General features: G+C 35.5%; 2 long non-coding RNA genes across 2 annotated transcripts in view; one reads left to right on the top strand and one right to left on the bottom strand.

The window, feature by feature from the left end:
- Positions 1 to 227: 227 nt before the first annotated feature.
- LOC136032503 (uncharacterized) lies at positions 228 to 2,232 on the bottom strand. The gene is made up of 2 exons (XR_010618725.1): positions 2,146 to 2,232; positions 228 to 606 (listed from the first exon to the last, which is right to left on the bottom strand). It is a non-coding gene; the product is annotated as an uncharacterized LOC136032503 (long non-coding RNA).
- Positions 2,233 to 6,514: 4,282 nt separating this feature from the next.
- The window catches only part of LOC136032502 (uncharacterized), a 30,138-nt gene continuing 24,838 nt past the window's right edge, over positions 6,515 to 11,814 (top strand). Inside the window, exon 1 of the long non-coding RNA XR_010618724.1 lies at positions 6,515 to 6,668. This is a non-coding gene — a long non-coding RNA (uncharacterized LOC136032502). The remainder of the gene's footprint in view (positions 6,669 to 11,814) is intronic.

Here is an 11,814-nt window from a genome sequence, read left to right as displayed (position 1 = left end):
TGGAGGAAACAAGGAGTGGGTATTTAACTAAGGCTTGAAGATAGTTTTTTTTCATAAGAACTTCAAAAATCCCAATTTATTCATTTTTAATCGTTTTGTATACTTTTGGCATTTTAAGATAGGGAATTTTCTAATGGATGCCCTTGGTCACACATATTTATTTTGCCAGTCTTTTATTTAAAATTCTCATACCTATGCATCTAAATAACTAAAGCTAGTAAATGAACTTATGCAAGATTATTTGTTTATTTCTTTCCAAAATGCAAAAGCAGGTATATTTTTGAACGATTGGTAGTTTTACCCTTTTCCTGGTCTTTTCATTGGTCTCCTAGAAGTTGGTTTTCTGGTGGGTCTTTTGGTCGTTGGTTTCTTGGTTGGCTTTTTGTTCCCTTTACCGGGAATGCTTGTGTATTTTGGAGTTCCGGTGCCACATCTTGAGCACCGACAAATCTTGTCTGAGCCACAGTAGCCTGTGGCACAATTTTGTACCTGGCATGAAACAACGCAGGCTGGTCTTCCAATGCCACAACTTATGGCTCCAGCTTCTTGGATAAAGTGGTTGCAAAAAATAAACAAAGGCAGGATGAATAATATAGCCCTCATTTTCTGAAAAGAAAAAAAGTTCAGTTTCAATTGACTAGATTACCAGGTCAGGTTTCCTCAGGCTGTTTAAAGCTTTCAGTTATAGATTTTAATTGATTATCAGCCTTTTGTTCGTAATATTTAACCGTTTTGCACACACAAAAAATTAATGCAAAACTGTGGTTTTTCCTACACAGACAAACCTAATAGAACGGAGTGCCTTCAGTCTTAACTATCAATTAAATATTAAAGGCATAAAAGGCCATGGGTTGTTTTACCTGAAAAATAAAAGAACATTGAATAAAAAAGTGAAAAATTAAGAGTTAGTTCAAATGTTGGGGAGGGTGAGCCCCGTCCGAAAAGGTGACAGTAATACTTATGATACCGCAGTAAACTTATGAACCTCTTCTTTCCTAGGATCGAAATCTAATTGGTTGAGGCAAATATCTTGCTAATGCACCAACAAAACCCAGAGTCCTGAGAGGCTTCTGGGAAAATTGTTGGCGATACAACATTAACAGCATACAACTTATGCCGACGACCACAAGAAGCTAGAAGAAACTGAGTTCAGTCTACAGGCCTAAGCCTCCAAACTTGAGCCTATATCAGATAGCTGCGGCGTGCGAATAAGTCAAAGAACATAAAAGTTAGATACAACACAAAACGTGTACATAAAAAGGATGTTCTCGGCCTTCGAGACGAAATATCTCCACCGTATAGGCTTTGAAAAAATTGGGATGGAAGAGGAGAGTCCGTAGCTGTATTGGCCTCAGGCGTCTTGGTAATGCGGTGAGCTATTAGTAGTAGCAGTAGTAGTAGTAGTAGTAGTAGTAGTAGTAGTAGTAGCAGTAGTAGTAGCAGTAGCGTAGCTGGTGTGACGTATCTAGACGGAACTTGCAAGGAAGACCTTCGAAGGCAACTTAAGCGGGAAAATACAATTCCATATAAAGTGCGATTACAACAACTCAAGTGGATGGGTCACATGCACCGAATGGAAAAATCATGCCTGCCAAATGTTACTTTTGAAGGAAAGATCCAGAGTAGACGCCCATCTGGAATACCTAGGAATAGATGGGAAGACAACTTCGGAGGTAACCTCCTATGCCTTCTCGAAGAAGCTGACGACCAGGCATCACATATAAAACTGATGAATGAACGTGCGAAGGGGATGGTACCAACGGGACCCATGAGGATGTCGGGGACACAAGTAAGTATGTAAGATTTCCCAAGAAAGGAAAAGCTTTTATGTACCTTTTGTTGATCAAATTACATTGCTATCGATTCAACGATAGAATGGGACTAAAATGGGGATTTTTTATCGCAGTTAATATTGGGTGCTCCTATAGTAAACAGAGCAATTCTTTATCGACTATTTAATATTATAAAAGATTTTGTGTCAGAGCTTGCCAATAAATTAATTATTTCTAAAATTTAGCAGGTATAGTTTTGACCTGAAAAGTATCAAACACAGCTCTGCAAGCATCCACCTCTGCGAGTATCCACCTCTTTCAGTTTATATCAGGACCCTTGATATATTATGCTAAAATAAATTGAAATAGTTACCTTAACCGTCACTGAGACTAACCTGATACCAAACTGAGAAAAACACAAGATTACGTTTATTATATATTTATTCTTTTCGGATGTGACCGCGGTTTTTTCCAAGGAAAGAAACTTGTGCCAATATACATTCCATAATAGAAAACACCAAACATAAAATGCGATCTTTTGTTTGTCTATTTCCTGTTTCTTCGTCATTGTAATTAGTATATATTTTTAGAAGCGCATAAGCTAATGAGAAGCTAATAAGCAATATTATATTGCTTAGAGTCTTCAAAATAAAAACTTATACAATAGTTTCGTCCAAGCCTCGAACGAACCTGTTAAATATCTTTGCACGAAAGAGAGAATCCTCTTGGTCCCAGGTAATCTACAAATTTGGATCTTAAATTTTAGCTTCTGATATATAAATCTCGTACAAAAATTATTTTTACAGGTATGGTCAAGGGTAACAGATGGGCCATTGGGAGACTAGAAATAAGCTGAAGTTTTTCAGAAAAGATAAAGCTACTTGACAGCTGATTATTCTTTTTTGAGCTATGCCCCCTCCCTCTCTCGGGAAATCTTCGAAACACTTTCCTCAAAATTTAGCATACACCTCCTTTTCTTACCTTTATTAAAATTATTCTTACTCCTCTACCCTTCCTTTAATTATTACCCCATGTGTGCCAAAGTGGTTTATGGTCCTTGGTTTCTATATCTCTTTTTCCGGTTTCAAAATTCCGGTTTCCGTTTTAGCTATGTCCGAAGAATGTATAAGGATGGAAAGAAACACCTCAGCCCAACATCACATCAGACGCAGCATTCGGACAGCTTCTACCAAGAGTGACGTACGAGGATCCTAACAGCTTTAATAAACCTTTTTCTAAACAGGGTGGGAATATTGCATATGAAAGATACGAAAGATTGTATATGAGTATGAAAGAAAAATTGCGGTATTTGTTAGTTAAACGAAACACACCCAAGAAGTGAAGTTGTTTTAATCCTAATGAAATACAAGCTTCATATAACTTTTAGTTTATATAATAATATAATTTGGGCTATATATTTGTACATTATAGGGGAGAGGGTAAAGTATTTGGGCAGCACCCCTGACCTAACTTAACATAGCCTAGTCTAACCCAAGCCCCCTCCATCTATTATGCAAATTTATAGCACAAATTGTACAAGTCCAATGCAATCTATCACATGTCAGTTGTCTTTGTTGGTATGAAACCGGTTTTCTGAGATCTTACCTAAGCGTAGTACTTGAAGCGTAAGTGTTTCGTTTCATTAGCAAGTACCGAAAATCTTTGAATAGACAGGTGCAGTGTGGAGTTTTGTTGCCTTAAGGTAGCTTGATGCTAGAGTGAGTTGTAAATAGTGGTAGTAGTAATTTTAAGTTGAAAATGGAGTCTCCCAAATATTGCAAAGAAGTAAAAAATCTCGCAGTCTAATTTTAGTTCAAAATAATTTACTACAATCACGGATATCCTTCTTGGTTGTTTCGCGAATGACTTATTAAATCGTCTTTTGTGAAAGAATTAAGAAAATTATCCTTGGCGATAATAAATTATTCAAAATAAAAATCACGACTATGAAATTTAATTTTCACCCTTGTGATATTTCGTCTAATTGGAAGGAATTTACATGAAAAATTAAAATATGTATTTATAAGCTGAAGGTAAAGGGGGGATCGGTCTCAATAGTAGCAAGAACCCTAAGAAATAAGTGTTGGTGATAGCACATGTTATCATGTTAAAATCATTTATTTTTAGTGGCGATTCCAAACAAAAAAAACTTATTAGACTTAAAATTCCTTAAAATTGTCTAAAATTTGATGAACGTAACACTAGACGCAACTCCCCTACCCCCTAAGGGTTAGATACTGATGAAAATCACACCATCATATTAGAAGGTCCGAAAAAGTATTACTGAGGATACGCTCCAGAATTGGTATTACGGGGGGCTGAAATGGTGAGACCCCCCTATTATCTAGGATAACTTCTGTACATTTGAGTTTTAATGTTAACTGCTATTTGAAAAAGTAGTCATTTCTTTTCATTTAGTCGCTACGCGAAGCCCCTGTCAGGAAATATTCCATGAGAGGACTTGGAGTAAACGTAATTAATGGTAGAGGCCTCAGGATACAATATAGTATCTTGAAGAACAAAATCAGGGAAATAAAATACACAGGTAGTACTTTAAGTAGGTATTATTTTAGCTTTTTTCAAACTTACGTTGGGATGTCTGTGCAAACTCAGAGTGGTGAGCATGGCCCAGACCCAGGGTTGCCATCTGGTAAAACATTTACTAGATTTTGGGTTTTTTTTTTGGCTGATTTGGTGATTTTCTTCAATAGTCTAGTGATTTATGTGCTGATTTAGTTTTTTTTGTAGGCAATATATAAAATCACCATAAATCACTAGGGGTCGCAGCACTGGCCACAATTATCAATTTTTCTTAAAAATATAGCCCCCGGTATACCAGGTTTTGATCCCGAGCACTTGCGCACTGTCATTGCACGTGTGCTTGTATAGTGTGTATAAGAAATAGTGTCATCTGTCTCAGATTTTAACCAACAGTACCATAGAATTCTGATTTATTGGGGGGGGGAGGGGGGTAAACAAACACCCCTTTTCTTACTTTATTTTCAGGTGCTTTGTAATTTTGAATGGGCTGTCAGATTTCAGACACAATAAAAGCATGGATTTTCATAGATATGAAAACTTTAACTGCTGGTCTAGCCATTTGTCTGGTAGTCTAGGAACTAAACATAATTTTTCTCACATTTTTCTTTTTGTGTTTTATATTTTGCAAAAGGTTCCTTTAGAATGTAAGCATTGCATTTCATACACAAACTAACTTTGACAATAGGTTGAGGCACATATATATTATTAAGCTAGCATGTGCATATGTAAGAAGAAAATGGAATATACAAAAGGAATTGCTGCATAAAATATACAGAGTTGCTTCAGAGGTGTTATGTATGTCTGTAGAGGCAATTTCATTCAAAATATTTAACTTCCTGAACAAACCTTCATAGGACAGCTAACCACTTTCCGAACAAGTTTTGTTAAATATTTAAGGATATCAAAGCCTTAGAAAATTAATAGTACCAGACAGTGCTGAGAAGAAGGAGTGCCTAAAAAAGACAATAAGAGTGGACGGTGGCTGGTTGCCTTCCAGTCCCACTTCAACATCCCCTCAGCAAGCCTAAAACGTTTCAAATTAGATATTGCTAATATTCTTCAGATACAAGTTCATCATTCTATTCGGCATCCCTCTCAACATTTCCTTAAAGTTTCATCTTATTGCTCTAAGGTTTCAGAGTTAGGTGAAAAAAAAAAATCCAGAGATTTTATATCTGAGCTGATTTTTTTTAGCTGATATTTTGTTTTGCTCTAACCTATAAAAATGTCAGCTAATTTTGTGGATTTGAATTTTATTTTGCTGATTTTTCATCCAAAGTTGCCTCATAATGTCGAAAAAAGTCAATAAAAAAAAAAAAAAATTCTGATAGCCTAGAGCAATATTTGGCTTAGCCGGAGCACCATATTTTATAAACGTTAGTAATTATATCGTTATTATAACGTTATAGTAAGGTATATAACATTAAAGTTATTATAACGTTATAATTATAGTAATTATAACGTTAGTAATTATAATCATTCATGTTTTACATACCGCATTAGGGGCGTAATTTGCAATGGGGCAGGGTGCAACTGCCCTTCACACACCTTTGTTTGCCCCCTGACCCCAGTTTGCCTCCTTTCTCCCAGCTGAAATTTAGTTTCTTCAAAAACTTGTCGAAACTAAGATAAAACTTAAGATAAACTAAGATAAAGCTTCAACAGCAATAGATCAGTTTGTTAGTACTTTTATAGCACTAAATAGTACCTTTATGGTACCAAATGGCTTATTTTTAAGTTTTTACTGTCATTTTACTTGAATTGGGGAAATTGGCTCAAATTTACACCCCAACCCTACCCCCCGACCCCACCACCAGGATTTTCGTGAAATTACGCCACTGGACCGCATACCCACTTAGGGATTTGATACTACATCGCCTGGCAGCATGGCTTCTGAAATTTAGAGATTGATATATATAGTTGTTGGACAGATTATATATTTTACTTTTACGTAATTATATATATATATATATATATATATATATATATATATATATATATATATATATATATATATATATATATATTATATATATATTATATTTTTCATATATAATAACATTTTGGCATTTACATCCTATACATTTTTAAGTCTATTCTTTATTCTTTGTTCTATTACAACATTTGAACCAAAGCTAAGACTACTTTCTAAGAATAGCTTTACAGTTCTTAGAAGTTAAATATTTGAAAAGCTTGTCTTTTGTTGCCATCTTAGAAATTCCGCTTAGAGAACTCATTGGTACGGGTCATTTCCTTCGGAAAAACCATAATCGTTTAAGAGACTTGTATAAAACGACGCAGTTTCACGTTTATTCTTAGTTTAACACACAAGTTTGTCTTGGCTGAATGCACTTGGTAAGCACATTCATAATCGCATAGTTATTTCTTGTAATGTTGGTTAGGTTCTAAAACAAATTGTGCCAAAAACAAACGGCTTATTTGATACTTATCCGTTAACTAAACTACAAGGATCAAAATTTTAGATCCCTATTCACTTTAATGTAGGTAGTTAAACCCATTAATCACTGAGATGTAAAATATCCAGCCTTTGTAGCTCAAAGAACATTCGATACAATTTTACACCTTATATACGAAATGAAGCCACATTCTTCATTTACCCACTGAATTTCCAAAAAAAAATTTCAATACAAAATTCTCCCCAGAAAAACTTTGAATGAGTACTTTCTTTATCCTGGAAACTTTTGGTTTTTGGCCTATTTTGGCTTTAAAGCTCACTTTGTATAAGCTAGTTTAACTTTACATCCATGCAATTTTTTACATCCTTCTTTACATCCATGCAATTCATTTTCGTAGGATAACTTTTATTTTGACTGTGTATTCTATTCTGTCTTAGATATTAACGTTTAGTTAACCCTTCGAATCGTTAGTAGTGACAGCAAGTAAATACCAACAAGCATCTATAGTAAGTGCTTACATAAAATGAAAAGCCCAGTGAATGTTAAGACCAATGTTAAAACATAAAAAGAATTACAATTATCTTGTATAATACGAGGGCTGAAAACCCAAAGTCCCCCCTACTCTTAATGTTACTTTGACTAAAGCTTTGCTAAAAGTATCAGTTCGACTTAAATAGAAATAGCCAATAGGCAAATACAAGCGTTTTTTTACGATTAAATAGAAAATAATATTTTTTTTCAACTGAAAGTAACGAGGAACATTAAAAGTTGTAACAAACAAAATTAGTTCCTATGTGAGGGGAGCTTCCCTTCCTCATTCTCTCGCTCATTAAGCTTAAGCTTGACTTTTTGTCAAAACTCTTAAAGATCAACTTCCCAAACACAAGGGCCGTTGAATAAGAATAAGATGCATTTTCAAAGACCTAAAAAACATTAGCGTAACGAGTAAGGGATTGACGAGAGGGGAGTAACCCATTCACGGGATGATTTTTGTTCGTTCTAAGTTTTAATGGTGTTCCTTACTTTCAGTCGAAAAAGCTACTTCTTTTGAGAGCCCAAATCGGCAAAAGAGCTTGCGAGCTCAATGTTTTTTTTTTGTTTTTTTTTTTTTTTCTGATCGTTTTTAAAATCTATTCGAAAAACCGCTAACCCTTTCAGTGGAAAAGTTCCTACAAAATTTCCTTACCCACGAGAACTCCTCTCGCGGTATATTTGGCATGGGAAATTATTATAGAATCAAAAAATTTTACCGACAATTTCCCCTTGAAAATTCTCCTTACGGAATTTTTTTTTTATTATTATTTATTATTGGTTTTCTAATTATGCTACAGATCCCTCTTTCATGGAAAATTATCTCTGGAAAGTTTGCCCCAGAAGCTTTACTGCCAACAGAAAATTTGCTCCGTGTAAGTACCTCCCCCCCCACCAAATAGATGAAATTTCCGTTTATTTTCCAGTAAAAATTACTTTAAGCTGCGAATGGGAAAATTGCATTAGCTACCGCCCTTTCTCAGGGGCTGTGAGTTGTCATATTATCCCCAATGGTGTAGCTATTGGACTTTTCAACTGTGCTGAATCAATTGGCTATTTAAATTTTTTATCGAATGTCTCTAGAAAAAATGGGAGTGAAGGGGCACTCGTTTCCCTGCAATCTTTTCGGTCACTTAAAAAGGGCAGTAAAACTTCTGACTTTCGTTCAAATAAGCCTTGTCCCAAATTTCTAGGATCATTAGTTCGATTTCATCACCCTTGGAAGAAAAACACATATCCGTTATCTTTCTTCTGACGAAAAATAGAAAATTCTACATTTTTGTAGATAGGAGCTTGAAACCTCTACTGAATTTGGCGTGTGAATTTTATTAAGATTGTTTCACTCTTTGGTGGTTCTCCCCCCTTTTTTGAAAATTTTTGAAAAGGCAAATTTTCTTAGGCTTTTAACTTCTGAAGGGTAATATTAAACAGAATGAATTTCATACATTTGGAATCAGGATAACAATGTATTTTGAATGTATTAATTGTTATTAAATTCCATCGTTTAGAGTTTTGTTTCCTATTGGACCGATCCGGTCTTTACTTACAGTTCGTTACCACGAACTGTCTGATTGCCTTTCAGATTACTTAAACTGAGATTTTTAGTCAAACAATTCACAGTAACAAACTGCATGTAAGAAGTGACCCGGATCGATAGCAACCGAAACTCCAAAAAAACGGAATCTTGATACCAATAGATATATCACATGAATCGGGTTTTCACTGCTGGTTTTAAATATATAAGTTGCATTAAGTTTAGTCTTACCCATCAAAGGTTACGAGCCTGAGAAGATTTGCCTTATTTTGGAAAAAAAGGAACACGCCATAACAGTCATAGAATCTTAATGAAAATTACACGATTATATCCAGCGTATCAGAGAACCCTACTGTAGAGATTTCAAGCTCCTATTGGCAAAAAAGTGGAATTATGCATTTTTTTTTGCCAGAAGAAAGATCATAGTTGCGTGTTTATTTCGTTGTTTTTCTGTTTTTTTTTTTCCAGGGGTGATCGCACCGACCCAGTGGTACTAGAATATTGCGAGAGAAAGCTCATTCAAACATAAATTAAAAGTTCTAGGGGCCTTTTTAAGTGACCGAAAAAATTGGAGGGCAAACAGGCCCCCTTCCCCGGCCATTTTTTTCAAAATCGTAAGATCAAAATTTTGAGATAGCCATTTCGTTCAGCATGGTTTAAAGGCCGAATAATTATGCCTTTGGAGATATCATGACCCCGACAGCCCCTGGGGAAAGTTCTTTAAGTTACAAAATTTGCCCCTTGTTTACACATAGTATTTGTTATTGAGAAGTATGCATACATTTTTCAGGTGGGGGGGGGATTTTCTGCTGGTCGTATTTTCAACGTGGATAATTTTCCTTGGAGAGGGAAGTTTCCAAGGAGTAAATTTTCCAGGGAACATTTTCACTGGGGAAACTGACAAAATTCCTATACGAAATTCTTTTTAATTGTCTTACATTCTCTTTGCCAACTCAATTTTGCACGTGGAGATGTTTAGGGGGAATCATCCGGGTGTTATTTTACGCGTGTTTTGGTTTTCGGAAAAATTTCAACGGAAGGGGGTATCTCCAGAATGATTGAGAAACGATTAAAAATTAAAGTCTTTTTACAAATGAGTAGTAATATAGTTATCATCACTAATACATTGAACATCTATGGAGGGTTAAAAGTGTATAGATTATAGAGTGACTGAGTTTGATTTTCCAGAGATGAGGAAATGCAAAAATGTTTTTGCATGTTTTGCCAGTGTTTGGAGGGGGGGGGGGATTTTTGCTGGTGGTATTCTCCAGAGTGATAGAGAAACCGATTAGAAATTAAAGTCTTTTTACAAATGAAAGTATACTAAGTAAAATTTTCTTTCTGAATCGTCTACAAGACATTTTACTTGGGAGGGGGGATTTTCAGCGAGGAAGGAACTGTCTCAAATTAATTTGACGGTGGGGGTACACTATACGCTGGTTCAAATTCCTAGGGAGGTGATTCCTGTGATGGGAGGGAGATATATTTCATAGAGAGTGAGGCGGATTTACCGGTATTATTTGAAAAAGATAAGAAATTCAATAAATAGAACAAGATTTTTCAAATGAGAGTAGAAGCAACATTAAAACTCAAACCGAAGAGAAATTATTCCGTATATGAAGGGTTTCCTCCTCTTCAATGCAGCTATAGCGTAAAGAGCAAGGTATTGAGGAGAGGGCAACCCTTCACATACGGAGTAATTTCCGCTCCTCATAATTACACTCTTTAAGCTAATGTTTGGATTTTATCCCAATTCATTAATAACGACTCCTAAGACGCAAGGGTCAGTTAATTAGACCATTAAGAAGATACTTTAACTAATAAATAATAATTTAGCCTGAAGAGTGAGTTGTTTAGGAGGGGGCAATGCCCTTCATATACTAGAAAGGGCTATAAGTTGTAAAAATTGTCCATAATTTTTACACGCAGCATTAATAACACTAACTGTAATTACATTAAGTAATATTAGTATATGTACATTAAGTAGTCAGGAACAATTTAGAGTGAAGAGTGAGGTGTTTAGGGGGGGGGGACACCATTCATATACCTGCAAGGCCTATAAATTATGAAAATTGCCCATTGTTTGTATTTTCGTGTTGCCAGTTACTTTCGTGGTTTGATGAAGGTAGCTGCAAACTGTAAATGTGAGTAATTGTATATTATATATATTATATAGTATTTGTTTACATAGTTATATATATATATATATATATATATATATATATATATATATATATATATATATATATATATATATATATATATATATATATATATATATATATATACTAGCTGTTGGTGTGGCACTTCACACCACATCAACACCTAGATGGTGGGGGCGCTTCGCACCCCCCCTTCCCAAGCCCCCTGCGCGCGTAAGTCGTTACGCGCCATATTAGTTACGCGCCATTGTAGTTGTGTCCCAATGTCCCATCTGTGAATATAGATATATATATATATATATATGTTTTTAACTACGTAAAACTTGCGAATATACAACATTCTTTGCTGTCCCATTGTCTGTGCATATAAATAGATTGTCAGATTTACCGACTCTTGAACATGCAACATATAATTGTCCATGGGAAAAACAATCCGTATTCAGATCTATACTGCATTTTTCTAATGATTGCCCTTGAGCTTTGTTGATGGTGATTGCTAATCGAACATTCCCTGTGTCCCCGTCGTCATTTATATATCCCCCCTGTGCCCCCAGCGTCCCCGTTGTAGTTGTCCCTGTGTCCCAGTCATCATTTATATTCCCTGTGTTCCGGTCATCATTTGTGTCCTGGTGTCCCAGTCTATAATTTCTCTTTGAATGTCCTGGTCGTCATTTATATTCCCTGTGTCCCAGTCGTCATTTGTGTCCCGGTCTGTAGTTTCTCTTTGAGTGTCCCGGTCTTCATTTATATTCCCTGTGTCCCTGTCGTCATTTGTGTCTCGGTATCCCGGTCTGTAGCGTCATCTTAAAATGACGCCATATACAAACCCTTATATACTTATAATGACGTCATACGCA

Source organism: Artemia franciscana, chromosome 10 (genome assembly GCF_032884065.1).
Source record: "Artemia franciscana chromosome 10, ASM3288406v1, whole genome shotgun sequence".
Classification (NCBI taxonomy): domain Eukaryota; kingdom Metazoa; phylum Arthropoda; class Branchiopoda; order Anostraca; family Artemiidae; genus Artemia; species Artemia franciscana.
The sequence above is the reverse complement of the archived record's forward strand: the minus strand, read 5'-3'. Positions and strand labels throughout refer to the sequence as shown.